We start from the raw sequence: 21,211 nt of genomic DNA on the forward strand, positions 1-21,211 counted from the left end.
GATTGCCCCGGTTGGAGGTACCGGGGGAAAAAATATTTTAGTTGAAATTCGTTTGGGGGGAGCATGAAATAAAATCTGCAATTTACCTATAGGGTCAAATTTAATAACTGTCAGAGATTCATTTTGTTGTTTCATTTTATTTCATTTTAAGGTTAATTTTGCTGAGGTAGTTCTTATTTAATCAGAAATATTTATCCATTTTTATTAATAAAATATGTTCTTGCTATAAAATATTTTTGCCTTTTTTCTCCTACGTATACTCTAATTAAGGTTTAGATAATTTTATGAAATTTAATGAAAATTACAGGAGCAATTCCCTGAGCTGAAATTCTTCTAAAAGAATGGAATAGAGCATGCTAATTCCAATCATTCAGAATTCTGACCCAAATCAGACGTTTCAGGGTTTGAGCTCATTTACATTTCATAAAATGCAACTTCCCATTTCTAGAGAATAAAAGGCTTTGAAAGTCACAAGGAAATGTCTCAAAAGGCATCCAGGACATCAAATAGCTTTAACAAATCCTGCTTGATGAGTTAAGTGTAAAGGAATCAGAAACATATGGATCACATTTCCCTTAAAATACACATAGGTTTAACAGTAAAGAAGAAAAAAAGTGGCTGGCCCAGTGTGGTTTGGGTTTTTTCGAACCTAAAACATTTGGAAAATAGTTCAAGATGGTTAATGAACCCTGATGCGAGCCTGGGAATTGTTCTGGATTTCACAAACAGTGCCTCCTAGGGAGGGAGAATGAAGAAGAGAAGGGAAGGGGAGAGAGAAGGAGGGAGGGAGGGAAGGAGGGGGGAGAGAGAAAGGAATGAAGGAAGGAAGGGAAGGGAAAGAGAGCGAGAAAGAAGGAAAGTAAGCAAGCAAGCGAGTGAGTTTAGAGAACAGGTAGGCTTGGACTTGTCTGAGAAACACAGAACCCTTTGGATCCCACTGTCAAGGAAGTTCACGTTTCTTGTTCCTGGTTCCTGATTTGATCATTTTAAGTCATCGCTATGGGAAGGCTCCCCCTCCCCTTCCTTCCCATGGCCACTACCACCATGCCCCACACCCACCTCCCCCTCAATAAAAAACCGAAGAATCAACATTTCTAAAACTCTGTCCTTTAAGGGATTGTTGTAATTTGGTCTCATTTAGGAAATGAGGAGGTTGAACACATTGCATTCCCAGGCTTCAATTACTGTGTCATTCTTGTTGGTACAATGAACTGTTTCACCTAGCATTGTGTCCTAGGAAATTACAATTCCTCCATGGAATGACTTGCTAGGGAATCAGCTGGAGCCCAGGCTGGAGCAGAGGGCCAGTAGCCCAGCATTAGTCAGAGGAGACAAGAGTCCATGAGTCAGGCCTCCTCACTGCTGCAGGAAGCAATCCTGACCACTGCCCCTGGACTCCTTAGAGCCACCCACTCATGGGAGGACTGCCGCACACTGCAGTGAAATGCCCACACATGACTGCCAGGTGGGACCCAGATGCCCCCTGGGGCTGGTTGCTCCTGGAACTCCAGGTAGGCTTCTCTAAGCCTCGGGCAGAACCTGCACTTGTCTGTGATGCTAATCCTGGGGGAAGTGATGCCCAGATTGTGCCTCACTATCTTCAACATCTAAATGTTTCCCTTGAAGGCTATCATCTACTTGCCATTTCCACTACCACAGCCATTATTCAGGGATCCTTATTCCTAGGCATTGTTGGGAAAGGCAGCCTCACACGTATAGTCTTCTGACTCCCACTCAGCCCCATGAGAATGAGCTGTGGGCCTGGAACTGTTCCTTACCAAGAGATAAAGAGCCCACAGGGCCGTCTCGCCTTGGGTGGGAACATCTTTCCCTGCTTTAGACACCAAGTGTGCTCCCTGTCAAGTGTGTACATTATGTGGCACTTGCCCAACCCCCTACTATAACCAAGCCCTGTGGGCAGGGGATGGGGTCCTTCTGCTGTAGGACTGGAGGGCCAGCGCAGGCCAGCTGTCCTGCATCAGGAGTTCTTCCGAATCCGTCGGTTTGTCAGTTTCGGGTAAGACCTCCTTCTCTCCCTTTGGAGTTCCTCCTCGACCCCACGGTGGCTCGCACCATTCAACCTCCCCGTCTCTCCTCTCCAAGCATCAAGGCCATTGACATAGGGCTTCTCAGCCTTCCTCCCCACACAGCCCCTACCATCATTTCAGGAGACTTCAGCAGGCACACGGATGAGGCCTCCAATACCTTTTCCTGTGATTCCTCAGCGTCCTCCGCTTCAGTCTCCTTTCTCTGCAGACTTTCTTAGCTGTTCATTCCCATGGTCACATGAAACCCTCATGACTTTCATTGTAAACATCCTACCTCCTCTCACCCCAGCCTCCTAACCATTCAGCTCTTGCTCAAATGCCACCTCTCTACCTGAACTTTTCTCCAAAAGCTGCCCCCATCGCTCAGCCCAACCCTCTTCACTTTCTGCCCTATGCGACTTGGAGGAAATCACACTGTCGCAGGTGGATGCCTCAAACGGCACAGCCCTCACCCCAGGCAGCCTGGAGAGCGGTCCTCACAGTTCCTCGAGAGGCAGTTCAGGATCTTTAAAAGCAGGCCTCCTTGAGTCAACATACTTCCTCCCCGCACACACTTCCAAGCACACCACGGAATATTAAAGATTAGTGCCTGATGGATTTGACCTAAAAAAAATTTAAGCTGGGAGTTACCCTTGTGCCTCAGAGGGTTACAAACCCGACTAGTATCCATGAGGATGTGGGTTCGATCCCTGGCCTTGCTCAGTGGGTTAAGGATCTGTCATTGCCGTGAGCTGTAGTGTAGGTCACAGACGTGACTCAGATTGGTGCGGCTGTGACAGGGGCATAGACCTGCAGCTCAGTGCCAATTTGACCCCTAGCCTGGGAACTTCCATATGCCTCAGGTGTGGCCCCCAAAAGAAAAATAAAATAAAATAAAATAATAAAAAGTAAAAAAAGGAGTTCCCGTTGTGGCTCAGTGGTTAATGAACCCAACTAGCATTCATGAGGATGCAGGTTTGATCCCTGGCCTTGCTCAGTGGGTTAAGGATCTGGCGTCACCATAAGCTGTGGTGTAGGCTGCAGATGCTGCTCAGATCCTGTGTTGCTGTGGCTCTGGGATAGGCTGGTGGCTATAGCTACGAATGGACCCCTAGCCTGGGCAGCTCCATATGCTGCGGGTGTGGCCCTAAAAGACAAAAAAAAAAAAAAGGAAAAAAAAATTAAGCTTTATGAATTCCCTACTCAGTGTGGTAAGCAATACCAATATAATAGGAAGAGAATGATCTTTTCATTCACCTAAAAATAGATCCAAATAACAATGCTCATACACATTAAACAATACTTATGATATGCTAGGTACTCTCTCCATATATAGATACATAGATACACATATATAGACATAATACTTACTAATATATACATAAGCACACATATGTATGTAAGTATATATGGATGCACACACACACACCTAAATTTTAAGGTAAGGAAAGATACTAAGGCCTAAAAACACTAACAAACTTGCCCAGAGTCATATGGCTTGGCCATTGTGATGCTGGGATTTAAATATGATGACTGTAGTCTTCTAGAAGTATCTATTTTCCTTAAATATTTAAATAACTACATTATCTTTTAAGTTATATCTTCCTTGGAGGTTTTAACAAACATAAGGACATGCCAAACTAGCAGAAACCCATTTGTGGATATCAGCTGACCTTGCTTCTGTTCTTGGTTTATTTGTTGATTTATTGTGGTAGTGGTGATTTCTGTGTGTACACATTATTAATGAAGGTAGATTTTTCTGTGGAGCTAAAAGAGGATGTATTTCAGGGCCCCTCAATTATGTGGGTCTTTTCTATGGTCCTGGGAAATCTTCTAGGAATATGGTCATATGGTCATATATTTTCACACAATTTGTAAAATTCAGACGTTTTACCTGTAAACAGTTAAGACCACCATGTTGGCCTTTCCCCTCTGACTTCTCATGTCAGTTATCCAAGTGAGGAGTAGTTGAAATCAAAACTCAATTAATGTTGGCCAGTTGAGTACATATAGATGACTCACAGGGCTGTCATGTATGGTCAATGGTGAGGCTTCCTGGTATAGGAATGGGTTCCAGACCAGTCCCCACAGTCCACTCTACACAATGTTGTCTCACAAAGATGTAGGGCAGGGATGTAAGAGGGACAGAGCCAGAAGATAGTTCATAGAAATTCCTTCCAAATCACAGAGCTCATAGAGGAAAGATATTTTGATAAAGTTTTTCTAGCATAACAAGTCTGAATAGGTATATGCTTTACCACTAATTTGTTAGAAAACCGGAGGAAACTTTTCTAAAGAAATAGTCCTAATAATATCAATAGCAATAATGAAAGTTTGTCTTCCAGACAGGATGTTGTATGTCATGACAGGACCTGCTGTGACAACTGCAGAGAAGAAAAGGATACATGACAAAATTATGTTATTATAAACATCAAAAAAACTGAAGCAATGAGGACTAGATGAACTGAAATGCTAAAGAGAGAACAACTCCCAAGAGAGCTGTCAACCAACTTATGTTTATTCCCATGAGGGCACTAGCCAATTCTTGAACATTATGAGGATCAGAATGACATAGGCAGAGAGACTCCACTGCAGAACACTAGGACTAATGGTCCTTTTGAAAGCCACACAGGCAGGCATGATAGATGGAGAGCAGAAGTAACCAAACAAACAATCCCCCAAAACAAATCTGTTGAGCGCCTAGGCAGTGTGCAGATAGTGGGTGAGCTGATCTGCTCATAGTGTCCACGAGACAAAATCCTCCAATAAACACAAAGTATTTGCCATATTTTGAAACTACTGGGGTGGAAGGTTAAAGTTTAATTTCAAACTGCTGAAAGGTATAAAACTCATTAGTGAGGAGAGAGAGAGACTCATTAACTTTTAATCAAAATAATGGGTGGGTCACATCCAAAAGGAAGGGATGGGGTTAGAAGGTACTTCAATTTCATGCTACCAGGACAAAAAGCCCTGCATCAAACAATGGCTCATCTCCTCCTCAATACATTTTCCAGAGGTTGAAGCTCTATGGGGTTGGAGGCTAAACAGCTGAGCTCAGACCTCAGATGGACTGAGTTGGTGTACCTAATGACTAAGGAGACGGACATATATCAAGATCTCAATGAGAAGATTAAATGATGCAGCAGTGGTAAGGGCTGAGTCTAACTGAAAGCACAACCAAGCCCTGACCAACTTGAATTACTTATTAGACTGAGATGATCTTTCCCTCACCTGCCTAACAAAAGAAAGGGCAATACTTCTTTGGGGAAGTAACATATATTCAATATCTATAATTCTATTTTTTACAAAAATATTGGCATAAAGTTAAAATTTAAAAGACAAAGAAATATTTTTCTAATAACCGTGAACCACAATTAAGCAACAAAAGTTAACCCTCAGATTATCCAAATATTAGGCTTTATAGATAAGAACATTCAAATAACTATTATAAACATATTAAATAAAATAAATGAAAAGATGGACAAAATAAATGAATGTATAAATAACTTGAATCTCTAAAAAGAATTAAATATACTTTCTAGAAATGAAAAACATTGTATCTGGAATAAATCATAAGAAGAGTATAGGCAATGTGAGAGCGAAAAAGAATAGTAAACTCAAAGATGAGCCAAGAGAAATATATCCAAACAGAAGAACAGGGGAAAAAAAGAAACAAAAAATGCATATAGAAACATTCAACTGTAACACATTATATTTAAACTTCCAGAATGAGTAGAGTAGAAGTGGAATGGAAACCAATTTTAAGAAATACTGCCAAAAAGAAATTTGAAATTGATGAAAGGGATTAAAGGGATCCAAAGCCCTAAGAAGGATAAGCAATCTCCTCCACTCTCCCTTTCTCTGTAACACACACACACACACACACACACACACCAATAAGGTAAACTTCTCTTAAAAATAAAAAAAAAGGTTTAAAAATTTAGAGAAATAAGAAACATTACCTAAAAAGGAGTAAACATTATTTTTAACAAAATATAAAAGCCAGAGGACAATGTAAGACATTTATAAACTGTTGGGAAAAAAAAACAACTAAAAATGCCAGCCTAGAATTTTATACTAAGTAAAACTATAAAATACAGACATTTTCCAAAAAACAACAGGTGAACTAATACATTAAAAGCAACCCACGATATAAGATATACTAGAAGAAGTTCTTCAAGCCAAGGAAAATGATCCAAGGGAAAGCACAGAAGAGCAAGAAAGAATGAAGAGCACAAGAAAGCATGACTCTGTGGGTAGATATAAAAGAATACTGATCACTTGAAACAACAATAATGATATCTTGTGAGGTGCACAACATAGGCAAAAGTAAAATGTGGTAAAATAGCTCAACAGACAGAAGAGAATAGGATAAATCAAACTCATGTATTGGTTGGGAAGCAGTAAAAACATTAAACTAAGAAGAATGTCTTTAAGACAAGGATGCACATTTTAACCTCTAAGATAATCACTAAAAAACAATTTAACTTAATTGACATATAAAACACTATGTAACTGACATATAAAACAACTTAAAAGAGTTAAGTTTCTTTTTCAAGTACTTATAGACTACTTAACAAGATAGATCAAAATGTGAGCAATGAAGCAAGTCTCAACAAATTATAAAGGATGAACAATCAAGCAGAATATTTCAAAACTGAAATTAAGATAGGAACTAATAACAGATAAATGTTCAAAAATATTCTAAGCATTTGGAAAATAAGCACCAAAAGTCTAAGTAACTCAAGACTCAAAGAACAAGTAACAATGGAAATTACAAAATATTTTAACCAAATAATAATGAAAATATGACAAATCAAAATGTATGACATGCAGCAATAGCAGTCCTAAGAGAGAAGTTTGTAGCTTCAAATAAATATACTAGAAAAGAAAAAAGTGAAATCAATAATTTAAGATCCCATGAAGCTAGAAAAATAATTGCCTAATAAATACAAAGAAAGTAGAAGGAGATTAACAAAAGCAGAAGTTGACCAAATTAAAAAAAAAATACAGTAGAGAAAATCAATAAAACCAAAAGCTTTCCCTTTGAAAAGGTTAATAAAATTGATAAAACAGTTACAAGACTGATCAAGGTGAAAAACAGAAAATTCAAGCTACCAATATCAGGAATGAAAAAGGGGACATCACTACAGATCCTAGAAATACTATTACTACTTCTAATAATAATAAGAGGAAAACTGTGAACCACTTCACTCCAATGAAATTAGCAAAAAGGTGAAATTTTAAACATTCATAAAATCACAACCTACCAAATCTATAAAAGGAAGAAACATAAATCTGAATTAAATGTGCAATTATAAAACTTCCCACAAGAAGGATCTAGGCCCTGAATGATTCACTAGTTAATTCATCCAAACATTTATAGATAAAATAATATCAGTCTTATGTAAAGTCTTTTAGAGACGAGGAAAAAAAGAACTATTTCCTAACTCTTTTTTTTTTAGGGGAGTGGGAGTGGAAGAAGCAGCAAAACTTCGATTCTATAACTTGATGAGAAATTACCAAAAAAGGAATACTGTGGATTAATCTCCTTCATGAACTTAGACGTAAAAATCCTTAAGGAAATACTAGTAAATTGAATACAGTAACACAGGGAATAAATAATACACTAAGTCTAAGTGAAGATTATTCCAGATGGTCAAGAGTATGTTAATACTCAAAACTCAAAGCAATTTACCACATTAAAAAGTAGAAAATCACATCATCATATTAATAGATGCAGAAAAAAATCTGACAAAATTTAATACAAATGTTTATGATTTTAAAAGTTCACAGAAAACTAGGAATAGTAGAAAGCTTGTTTAAACTGATAAAATATCCACAAAAAACAAACCTCATATTTAATGGTAAATATGGGTAATTTTCCCCAATAGCAAAAATGAAACAATAACTACATTACCTACATTCAACCCTGAAAGAGTGGTCTCAGCCATTTTAAGAAAGCTATAAAAGAAAAGAATGATTGGAAAGATCTATTGTAAAGCCATAGTAATAAACACAATATAGTAATGGCATATAAATATACAAAAATGACTAAATAGTACACATATATGCTCCCTGATAAACAACAAAGGCAACACTGCAGCACAGAGGGAGAAAGGTGGCCCTATCACCAAATGGTGCTAGGTCAGTTGGATAGCCATATGGACAAAATGAGTCACCCTCGAAGTTGGAAAGCTTGGAGCTGCTATGACCTGCCTTGTTATTATTACACCAGCCAAGTCTATTGCATAGTCTCAGCCACCCAGTATCTCCAGCTTAAATGATCCAAGGCTGTTAAACAGTCTAGTGTGTGTGCATGTGTGTGTGCATGTGTGCATAACATATGGTGGTCTTTTCCACACTCTTAAATTTCAAATTCCACATGGACCACATAGAAGCAAATCAACCACAGACTTCTACTCAGAATTATCCAAGACATTGCCTGAGTACCTGCAGTATTCTATGATGAATTTGGCATGAAAACAAAAGGAAGGGAATGGCATCAAACAGATACACACAAAGTGAGTAATACTTGTCTCGCCAACATAGACTTCACAGTGAAAGCAAAAAAAAAAAGGGGGTGGAATTTGTTGAAATTCCTTGAGTTTGGATTCAATCTGAACCATATGTAGCTCCAGATTAGGTCATATTCTCATGATAAAATTACTAATTTTGTCTTCAATTTTGTCTGCTATTCAGTATTTCCATGATCTCTTATTAGCTGATCTCACGCATTATTTATTTGGTCTGTATTACTCAAGAGATAAGGGACTTCACTAAAGCCCTGGAGTTTCAGCAAGAGGTGGGGTACTTAGTGCTAAGGTGTCAGGGGAAAGGTAAGGGTATGAGGTACAATGGACCACAGACTCTGGAACCAGACCACCTGGATGTAAAACCTACTTACTTCCAAGTAGTGCGACTTGGGGCTAGTTACTTCCTCTCCCAGGCCTTGGTTTTCTTACCTATAAAATGGGCTTGATAATAGTACCCATGTCATTGGGCTGTTGTGAGGATTAAAAGAACTAAGGAGTAAGATGTCTGTGTAGTGCCTGATACATGATTCGTGCTATTAAGATATTAGTTACTATTTTTCACGTGTAAGAAGTATACAGAAAATTCTTGCTTTCTAAGCTGCACTGATTTTGGCTTTTGCTAACTGCACATTAACCCGAGCTTTCCGTAAATTGTTGTTTGGAACTAATCACTCACTTTCCCAAGGAGAGAAAGCAAAGCTGGCTTGCCGATTTCCTGTCAGAAACCCAAAAGGAAGAAGGGGCAGTAGGGCAGAGTGGTAAAGATCTGGGCATTTGGAATTAGTGGCCTCATTTTAAAACCCCTCCTCTGCCTGTTTTTCGCTGTGCAATGCTGCTATGAGCGATTTAATTCTTCTTCTCATCTTTAAAACGGGGACATGGTGGCATCAATTTCCTAACACAGTCAGGAGGGTTATGATATAATGCATCCAAATTATTTACTGAGTATTTTAATTACCTACAAAGTAATAGGCACTGTATGATTGTTCTATTATTATTTTATATAGGTCCCAACATAGAAGTTCTTTGAAACACCTAGTAAAAATGCATTTTAACAAGCTGAAACTACATTATTATTGTTTCATATTCACAGCAAAGACTTTGCTTCTTTCAGGTTGGTGCTGAAGTTTACGGCAGACACCCGAGTCTTCATCCAACTACAGGAAAATCCAACTATAGGAAAATCTTTGAGGCTCTTTGTTGACAACACTGGTAATGTATGAACTTCAGGCACACTGATCTATTTGGATATCAGATACTACCCATAAAAGGTGTGTGTCTAAATCGAACACTCTTAAAAATGCAGAGTGTCATTCATTCACTTGCCCCGAGATTTGTGAACCATCCTTAGAGAGGATCAAAGCTGTTTTTTTAATGGAAATTATGGAAATCAATCTCATTACTTTGAGACTTGAGACTGTCTCAAAATGGTGTCTCTCGTTCACAGTTAATTCTCCATGACTCTGCTGACACTAATACACAGTCCAGTAATACTACCACTTGTCTCTGAAAAAAATAATAAAATACTTAAAAATAAAAACAAAACCTCACAGAGCTGAGTTTCATTGGCTGCTTAAACTGTGGATGACCAAGAATGAGAGAAGAAGAAAAAAAAAAAGGTTTCACAATTCCAAATGGAGTTAATTAGTAATGAAAGTTGCAAGGAAATGGAATGGAAAAGTCAACTGGATTAACCAAGGGCTGCCCGAAGAAGGGTGTCCAAACATCACTGAACTTCTCTCCAACTAGTCTCTCGATGGTTGTTAGCACCCGATTCCCTGGTAAGGGCAGATCCGTGGGTCATCAGTAAGACCAGAAGTTCTACAGACAGTTATAAATTATGAAAGGGGAGATTTACTTGAAAGAGTAAGCCAGAATGGCCTCCAGGAATTTTTGAAACATCACACTGGAGCAAGCAGTGAAATCTAGTTGTTGTTAGCAACACATAAAGGGCCTGAAGCAAAGTAATCAGGGGAAAAAATTATAAGGTAGTGGGTATATTGGCTCAGACCCAGTAGCATAAGACATTCATTACACTGAGACACTGTAATTCTCTGAACACCCCTTAAATCTCTCGGCTGCTTAATATAAGACTCAACCCTAAGAGTCAATGTTCAGGTCAATAAAATTATCAGCTCTTTCCATATCCAGAAAGCAGAAAAGGTTCACCAGTGGAAAAACGTAGAGGTTAACCGTGAACTTTTTTGAATAAACAATTTGGCCTCATGTCATTCCATGCACAAGTCTTCCATTACCAGCAAATACTGACCCTCTCAAAGAGCCACTGAGGCTTTGAGTTTCCAGCAGAGCCTGCTGGCAGGCAAGACACACCGTGCTGGATTTCTCACAGGTTCAAGTGTCAGCCACCACTTGCGGAAAGGGTATTTGAAGGATGAGTGTTGTATAACCACAGGCTGAGACTCAAGAGCCAATTCCAGTTAAGCCTGATAATAGTTTTTGACATTTAGAGACATTTTATCCTTCAAAACTCTTGGAGAGCTGAACTGCTCAACTGAATTTGCTGTTTCTATGGAGACCAGGGGAGATTTTAAAGTGTTAATCTTAGTTGACCGCTTTCATTTTTAAACAGTTTGACTCTTCCCTAAAAATTCAGTCCAGAGTTAAGTGGTCCTTTGTTCTCTAATCTCAGCTAAATTTTCATCTTGCAGTCCTGCACTGGTCTCCCAAGTGGGCTGCTTATACACCAGAAGGTGTTCAAGATAATTCATCCTGAGTATGGAAGGAAAATGTCAGAACTTGTATTTGTATTTATTTTCAATCTAAAAGTAAGAAGGAAATACATTTTAGTCATTCTCAGAATGTAGAATGGACCTTGGTATTCTCCATGGTGCCTTGTATCCAAAGGTACTGCATTCAGCCAGGAAAGGCGAGGCTTCCCGGACAAAGAGGAGGCATCCTATAGGGACGGAGGCAGGGGGACAGGTACCCGCATCTTTTCTTTTGCTGTTTCATCTCACTGCAGCTTATTACTGTTTACTTGCACCCAGCACACTGGAATGAGGGATTCCATCACCTCGTTTTTAAATAAATAACTTTTACGAAATGGATAAGCGGCTTAGTCTGCCCATACAAAGCAGTCACGGTTTGAAAACGTAGAGCTAATGCAAACGCAAGAAAAGAGGACAACAAATGGCAGGGCTGGAGCAGGACAGCACTGGGGGAGAATGGAGTTCTGAAGCCAGACTCCCTGAACTCGTACTCCTCTCATGATCACGGACTGAACCAGTAACTTTGGGGAAGTTACTTCATCTCACTGTGTATCAGTCTCTCCCTCTCACAGAGGATGTAATAGGAAACTCTCATGCCTACAACAGAGGTTTGTTGGACAAATTAAATGAGTAAAACCTTCAGCGCATAGCTAATACTTTGAAAAATTGCTTTTATCAAGTAGCCTTCTAATAAGGGCAATTGAACTGATGATCTAATCAGATTTTTTGATCATGGGAAATTACTGACACTCTCATTAATAATAAACTTGTTACTAATGGTGAGTCATATGACATCGCTAACAATAATACCTATACATTATAATAATTTTATGTAATTATATAATATAATGTAATTATGTGATTACACATGTGAGTATATACATATATATATATACACACACACACATATATATACATACATACACATATAAATATATAGAAGCATTTGGAACATGAAGGTAAACCTGTAATTTTTTCAGCATTTGTAAAGTCATACAATGCACAATCCAAACGCTACAAAAACTTAAATATCCTTGATAGTCAATGTTCAGAAGCCCCATTTGGGCCTTTTCACTTAATGGTAAATGATAAAAATATTCTATGGGAATACAAGTGTTGCTTCTACCATGGAAAAACAGCTAAAATGATATACAGAGAGAATTTTCATGAGAAAATCCTTTCGATATACACAGAGAAAATTTCCTAAAGATTTGAGGAAATTGATATTATTGTCAGATTTACTACCGGCTTCATAAGGGGAAAAAAACACTAGTAACAGATGCTAACTAAACATGTACATGATAAATCATGTTTCAAGAATAAAATATACTTTTTGAACCAATAAAAGCAAGGCATAACTAAAAAAGTTTATGTTCAACCAGATACTTGACTACTCAGATTTTATAACTTAAGAGTATGCAGCGTGAGGAAACACTGGAGGAGAGGATGATTCGAATGGAATGAAAGATACCAGAGTAAATTCACAAAGACTGCATGACACCTAAAATAGATTCACAGCGAAGAAACTGGAGTCAAAATGTACAAAGTGCTACCAGATGTCATCAATGTGCTTATTTTTACAGAAAATGCTTCTAAAATATAAGATGTCTAAAACACTTATCACACAGAGTCTGTCTCATTGTTTTTAGCCTTACTTGAAATAACTGACACATTTAAATTTAAGGTATAGGATATTTTTTCTTGTTTATATTTTTATTTTATTACTTACATCTATATTTTTGATTATGTGCACTTTCCTGAGAGGGTAACTAGCTATAGCAGTGCTATTCATTCTGCAATAGGGCCCCATACTCAAACATAAGGGCTCAATCAAAATTGTTAGAGACCACGGTTTAGAGGATAATAGAAATTCTACATTTCAGCAGATTTTAAAGAGATATAATCTTTTCCAAGGACGAGAGTCTATATAAGGTTTCTCAGAAACTTGTTTCAGTATTTAGTATTTGCTAGAGGAAAGACAGGTCTTCTATTAAGTTTAAATCTCTCCTGCTGTATTTTTAACCCATTTTCTTCAGCGTAGTTTTTTTGTTTGTTTAAATTGCATACTATCTTTATCAGAAAAAAACATTTCCCATAGCTAGGGGGGTGCCCTTTTCCACTGAGACAATTTTTTAGATTTCACTAAAAAAAGATCTTAGCGAGTTCCCATCGTGGCTCAGCAGAAACGAATCTGACTAGACTCCATAAGGACACATGTTTGATCCCTGGCCTCGCTCAGTGGGTTAAGGATCCAGTGTTGCTGAGAGCTGTGGTGTAGGTCGCAAATGACCTCAGATCTGGCATTGCTATGGCTGTGGCATAGGCCAGCGGCTACAGCTCCAATTCAGCCCTCAGCCTGGGAACCTCACAGGCCACCAGTGGGGCCCTAAAAAGACAAAAAAAATCTTCTATAGAGTTTTGGTTACAAAGACAGAAAGAAAATATGAAAGTCTGTATATTGACAGTGGTTCAGATATGGGTGCATTATGGAATAATGATCCTTTGATGAAGCTGCTCAAGCTAAAAGATAGCTTGGTAGAGTCATACAGATTTGGAGATATTTTTGTACCAACATTGTGACCTCCAACTGCGTGAGTTTACATATGCTGGTGCAGCATAACATGGGCAGATATGGAGTTCCCTGTTGGCCTGAGGTTTAAGGATCCCACACTGTCACTGCTTTGTCTCTGGTTACTGCTGTGGTGCAGGTTCAATCCCTGGCCTTGGAATTTCCATGTGCCACAGGTGGGGCTCCAAAAAAAGGATGGAATATTTAGCAGTGCTACATTCACATACTTAGAACTCTGAAGGCAGATGGTTTTTGCTTTTTCTGGAGAAAATGGAAATAGGTGTGGGGGGGTACTATTTGAACTGTCGAATGGCTGAATTTTGAAAAGCAAAATAGAGAGTAGACAAATGGCCAACAAGAACATGCAAAGATGCTCAACATCACTAATAGTGAAAGAAATGCTGATCAAAATCACAATAAGATACCATTTTGTATCCATGAGGATGCTTATCATTAAAAAAAAAAAAGAAAGAAAAGAAAGAAAATAACAAGTTCCAGCAAGGACTGGAAACTGGATTCCTTACACACCATTGGTGGGAACATAAAATGGTGCAGCCAATATGGAAACCAGTACAATGATTCCTTAAAAAACTGCCATATGATTCAGCAATTTTATTTCTGGGTACATATCCAAAAGAACCGAATGCAGGGTCTTGGAGACGTATTCATGCACTCGTGTTTACAGAGGCGTTATTCACAACTGCCAAACATTAGAAGCAACCCGGTATCACTGGTGGATGGATGAACGGCTAAACCAAGTGCAGTATATTCAGACAATGGCTGATATTATTCAGCCTTAAAAAGGAAGGAAATTTTGACAAGCCACAACATGGGTAAACTTTGCAGCTATCACACTAAGTGAAATAACCCAGTGACAAAACAGCAATTACTGTATGATTCCACATACAAGAGATACTTAGAGTGATCAAATTCACATGGACCAGAAGAATGATGGTTTCTGGGGATAGGCAGAAGGAAGGAGCAGCTATTATTTAATGAGAGCAAAATTTCAGTTTGCAAGATAAAAGACATTGTGGCGGTAGTGACTGCACAGCAATGCGACTATACTTATTACCCTGAAGTGTGCACTTAAAAATGGGTAAAATGATTAAGAGGTACAAACTACTATGTACAAAATAAATTAGCTGTAAGGATATGTTGTGCAACACTGGAATACAGCCAATATTTTATAACAAATATAAACTGAACATAACCTTTAAAAATTGTGGATCATTATGTTACACATCTGAAACATAAGCAACAGTGGTCACAGTGTAAATCAACTATACCTCAGGTTTTTAAAAAAGGAAAAAAAAAACAAAAATTGAGTAGAGAAAATGGTAAATGTCATGTTATATATATTTTACCACAGTTAAACATGTTTGTATTTATATTCATATTTATATTTATATTTAAGGGAACCAGGCTTTCTAAGTGCACAGGTCCGCCCTTGGCCAGTGTTCCCAATACTTGATGTCACACTTTAGAACATGGTCAGTCATTTGACACGGTTCCACTGGGTCATTCATTCAAATGAAAGCATTTCCTAAAGCCTTCATTAAGGACAGAAACAGAGCTAGATGCAAAAAAGGAATACAAATGTCATTAAGACACAACCTCCAATAACGAGAAAAGGATAAGGAAATGAAGACAGTTATTAATGGGTACAGAGTCACACTCACTGCCAGCCACATTACATCCATTATTTCATTTGGTTCCATAGCAATTCTGCAAGGGAGGTGTATATTATCACACCCTTTGGGTCATGAAACTGAAGATCATGAAGTCAAGTCACTTTTCCAGGATAAAGAACTAGTTTAAAAAAAAAAAAAAAGGTTGTATTTGGAATGAATGTGCAATGGGGTCCTATTGTACAGCACAGTGAACTGTGTGTGACTGGGTTACTTTGCTGTACAACAGAAATTGACAAAACATAGTAAATCAACTATACTTTAATTAAAAAAACAAAACTGAGCCAGGATTCAAAACTTGGTCCAACTCGTGAGTCTTTGCTCCCCTGCTACTCCACCACTTCTAGGTCCATCCTTGACCCTACCCCTCATGGGCAAGTCGCTCAGTTCACATGACCTTGATTCAGTAATCTCTTGGAGCAAGTCCTTCCTCTTATTTGGGGTTTGCCTTCAAAAATAATTTTCAATGAGTTCCCTGGTAGTGCAGCAGGTTAAGGATCTAGCATTGTCACTGCAGTGGCTCAGGTCTTTGTTGTGGCATGGGTTTTATCTCTGACCCAGGAATTTCCACATGTTGCCAGAGAGGCCAAAAAATAATAATAATAATATGCAAAGATTTCACTTAGGTTCAAGGGCCTCCAGACTTGTCCCATCTCATGCCTGAAATCAAGGCTAAAGTCGCTGGCTCCTGATTTAAGAGCCATCCATGATATTCCATATAGGTTCTCAACCACATTCTTCTTTAGATACACCCAGGATCATGTGGTCATTCATTCATTCTCAAGGATTATTATTTTTCCTAATTTCTCCAAACATCATAGTTTGAAGTCTAGTGTTTATTCAAATCTACTAGGTAGAGGCCATCCTCTAACTAGTAAAATATCTGGCTTCCTTGGTTACACAGTACCTTATTTAATAGATAATTAAAAAGCTATTATGGCTTTTATAAGTCATATGGAAATTACCCAGATTCTTACATAATCACTCAAAATGCACACTTTTGCTGACATGTTTTTAAAAAGATCTCTTCTATATGTACATATTTAATTACTACACTCAACTATCATAGCAAAGCTAACTGGAAATGCACAAATGAATTTTTACATTTGTAATTCCTATCAGTCCTTCAAGCTCTGTATCATCCTGTTCAATTCAAACACTTGGCTGCTTAACTCATGCCTTCTTCTTATATGAAGGGCACCAGCTAAATAATTTCTTAAACTCCTGACTTTTAGGAAACTCCAACTGAGGCTCTCAGGCTCATGCAAACATACTTCAGGAAGCTAGTATCATGTTCCAACAATTACTTCTGAGTTAACATCACAGATCTACCTGGGGGACTGGGGGAAAAAAAAGGATATGTAGGATGTTAATCTCAATAGCCAGTCCTACAAGCAAGAAAAATCTCATTCTTGAACTGGGAAAAGACTAGACAAAAATATTCAGGTAGAATGGCAAGGAGAAAGAAGAAAGTAAATTTTCTTTATTCTTAGGTTCCCTGGCTTTGTAAGAAAACATTTCCCCCAGTTAATTATAGTAAATATTCGAGATAGACTCAGTGTTAAGTATGACTATTATTAGGTATTGTGAAGGCCTTTCTGAAATGATACTTGGGTCCACAGTGAATGAGACAACTGTTATGGAGTAGGATTCTGGAGCCAATTCCACCATTTTTTTTTTTTAGGAACTGCTGTAGAAACAGCCAGAGGTGCAGACAATCAGCTTGAAGGCCTTTTGGGGCTAGTTAACTGGCTTTGGAATTTGTTTCCCTAGGCGTTGCAAAGGAAGCAACTCAGACCCAGAATTATATGAGATCATCACTGATGGACCTCTGAGCAGAGCCTGGAGGATGCAGCTGAGAAACGGAAGGATCTGAGGTTGCATATGCAATGAGGATTGAGCTGTGCAATCTCTGAGCTACAGACTCCTCAGCAGAGTTACACTAGCTGTGTGTACTTGGGCAAAATATTTGACATTTTTGAACCTCAGTTTTCTCATCTTTAAAATGGGCATATTCATAGAGCGTTACTATGAGTTCATATGATGGATGAGAAAATTAAATGAGGTAGAAAAAAGTGCCCGGTAATGACTTACCCATATAATGGAGTTGGTATAAGGCTCAAATGAGTTTTGGCATTCATAAATGAGGGAACAATATTTTCTATCCCATCATGCAAGGTAATAGAAAATATATGTATAGGTTTCTGCCCCCACTTCCTGGCATGGAGCTCCTTAAACCTTGTAATTCCCTAAGTGATAAGAACACTAGGGACACCCCTTGTTCTAGTATTGGTCTTTGATCTCTGTTCCTGACACAGAGCTCATGAAACCCTTGTGATTTCCTGGGTGATAGGGGTGGCTTTTGCTATAATGGGATGACTATGAATGGATTGCTGAATGCCTCCTGGATGAGAACCAGTCACCAAAAAGACAAAGCCATGATGAGAAGATTGAAATAGTCAACCCTACCTGTTCCCATTCATTGGAGAAGGGACAAAGACTGAAGATGGAGTCATTGATGGATCTTGCCTATGTGATGACATCTCCACACAAATCTCAAATGCACATCATTCAAAGAGCTTCCAAGTTGGCAAGAACGCATCCACCCATGGGTGATGTATCCCAAATCCACAGGGACAGAAGCTCCTGTGCTCAAGACCCTTCTGGACCTGGTCCTATGTATCTCTTAATCTGGCTGTCCATCTGGATCCTTTATCATACCCTTTAATCAATGATAAATGTACTTCCCTGAGTTCTGTGAGCTGTTCCCATTTACAGAGGATGTCAGAAGCACAGGTGGTAACCCAGGCTTGCTGAACTGTGGGCGTGAAGAGGCAGTCTTGTGGGATCTGACACTCACTCCCAGTAGACAGGGTTAGAACTGAGTTAAACTGTAGGACACATAAGTGGTGTCACTAGAAATGCGTGGTATGGGGAAAAACCCACACACATTTGGGGACCAGAAGTATCAGAAGTAGAGTGATTTCTGTGAGTAGAAAAAGAAACAAAGAAAATAGACTGAACTGAGGTTCTTCCCTACAACAGGCAGAAAGAGTGAGTTTATGGGTTCTTTTTTAAATACCGGATTTTCACAGTTGTGAAAATAAACACGTTAACATATGTAAAGCATTTGGAAGAGTGCCAAGCATAGAGAAGGCACTCAGTAAATGGGGTAGTAGGGGGTTAGTACAAGGGATAAAAGAGGTAACTATAGCCTTAAGTTACCTTGAAAATCCAGAGTAACATACAAAGACCACCTAACGGAAATGTTAGTTTTGAGGCTCTTGCCAGATGCCTTATATTCCCATTACTTTTGAAAATCTTTCTTAACAACTCATTCTATTTTAAAAGTGGTGTTATCAGTGAGAATTTACAGATATAGATTTTTTTCATTTTAAAAAATTTCATTAAAGTATAATTGATTTACAATGTTGCATTAAATTCCCCTGTACAGAAAAGTGATTCAGTTATACATAAACACATATCAATTCTGTTTCAGATTCTTTCCCCATATAGCTTACCACACAATATTGAGTAGAGTTCCCTGTGCAATACAGCAGGTCCCTGTTGAACATCTAAAAATAGAACTACCATACGGTCCAGCAATTCCACTCCTGGGCATGTGTCCAGAGAAAACTGTAATTCAAAAAGATCACATACCCCAATGTTCATTGCAGCACTATTTACAATAGTCAAGACATCGAAACAACCTAAATGACCATCAACAGAGAAATAGATAAAGAATAGGTGGTACACATATACTATGGAATACTACTCAGCCATAAAAAAGAATGAAATGCCATTTGCAGCAGCATGGATGGACACAGAGATTATCATACTAAGTGAAGTCAGTCAGACAGTGAAAGAAAAACATCATATTATATCAGTTACATATGGAATCTAAAAAAAAAGATACCAATGAATTCACAAAACAAAAACAGACTCAAAATAACTTATGGTTACCAAAACAGGAAATATGGGGGAGAGGGCAGGGTTGGGAGTTTGGGATTTGCAGCTACAGATATTTTTAACTGCACTCAGAGGAGCCACCTTAGAAACTTCACAGGAAGAGGATACAGTGAGGTGTATTAGTTATCCATATTCGTGGTAATGGTGCATAAAAAGTACACAAATTTAGTGGCCTCCAACAATAAGCACTTATTTGGTTCAGGCTGTGACCTATGGGAGGCTGGCTGCTCTGGGCTCAGCTTGGTAGTTCTACTGATCTTGAATGGGGTCACTCATGCTTCTGAGGGCCATCTGGGGACCAGATGGTCTAAGCTGGACCTGTCTTGGCAGTTTGGGTTTGGCTGGGGTGACGGTGCTCCATTTGTGTCTCATATTTCTCGCGGGCTGTCCTAGGCATGTTCTTCTCATGATGATGGAAGATACACAAGGAAGCAAGCCCAATGGTTAAGAACTTTTGAAACCTTTTTCTACTTCATGTTCACTAATACTTCCTTGATCAAAGCAGTCACATGGACAAACTCAAGGTCAAGTTTATAGGAAGATACACTCTATCTGCTTAAATGGAAGAAATTTCAAAGTCACATAGCAAAAGACAGAGGTTCAAAGAGAAATAGAATTGAGATCATAAGTGCAATTTATCCTAGTAGGAGAAGAGGGTGAGTGGCCAGATCTTGGGAATTCCTCACCTCTACTCTAAACATTTATATGTTTTATTGTGGTTTGCATATATTGATAAGATTTAAATTTACTACTGGGGACCCCAGATAAAAAAAGATTTGAGAGAAATTTATAGAATTAAGTAAACAGGTAATATTTGGAGACTGTGGAATTGGTACAGAGAAGTTTAAGTGTTGATAATGGGAATGCAGTCACATCAGTGGCTACATGGCGGGGGATTGCCAGGAATCTGGAAAAAAAGTGTAAAAGTTCAGGGCACTGGTCATCGGATAGGCTAGAGCATCAAAGGAGGGTGAAGAAATGGCAAAAATGAGAGGTAAATGGACAATAAAGAAAAAGTTCACCTTCATCTAAAGACAGCCCTATAGGCAATCTGTCAAATCTATCTGACCATCTAATGTCATTAAAATGGAAGCACTGCTGACATTATCAGAGGAAAAAAAACATTTCCTTCTGAGATCAATATACAGTTAATTCCTTAACAGCTGAATTATATTAAAGAAGTTTCTAAAATGAACACTTACCTTTAAAGTCCGCTTGCTCAAATTTACTTATTTTCTCTTTTGGGCACCTGAACTCAAAATGCCAAAGAAAGTCAGAATAAATGGTAAAATGAAGAATGCACAAACTTTTGTTCATTCAGATTCAAGAAAATCTCTTGAACTGGTTTCTAAATATTTGATTCAGAAAAACCTAAACCCTGCTTGTCAACTGCATTCTTTTTTTTTTCATTAAAAAAGGGGGGGCCTCCCATGATTATAATGGTAGAAATTTAATCCGTATGTTTTCTGATTCATTTACACTTAGCTCATCAAAATATTTTGTAAGAGCTGAGCTCTTCAGTGGCCAAAGATGGTTTGTGGTCCTTTCCTTTTGAAACAGAACGGTCATAGTTTATCATCAGCTTGCCCAAATGAAGGTTGGAGAACACTCCTAAATTTATTATCTCATAAGGCTGGAGTGAGTTACGAGCTTGGAAAGTTTCTCTTCCTAAGTTGGCCTTCCTCTCTCT

General features: G+C 38.4%; 1 protein-coding gene across 2 annotated transcripts in view; it reads right to left on the reverse strand.

Moving 5' to 3' along the window:
* KCNJ16 (potassium inwardly rectifying channel subfamily J member 16) overlaps positions 1-21,211 on the reverse strand; it is a 499,644-nt gene that overhangs the window by 256,432 nt on the left and 222,001 nt on the right. The gene's annotated exons all lie outside the window — the stretch shown is intronic.

This window comes from Sus scrofa, chromosome 12 (assembly GCF_054392235.1).
Source record: "Sus scrofa isolate SSC_HxYL_T2T_F1_AM1 chromosome 12, Sscrofa_HxYL_maternal_Yorkshire_Landrace_v2.0, whole genome shotgun sequence".
Lineage (NCBI taxonomy): Eukaryota > Metazoa > Chordata > Mammalia > Artiodactyla > Suidae > Sus > Sus scrofa.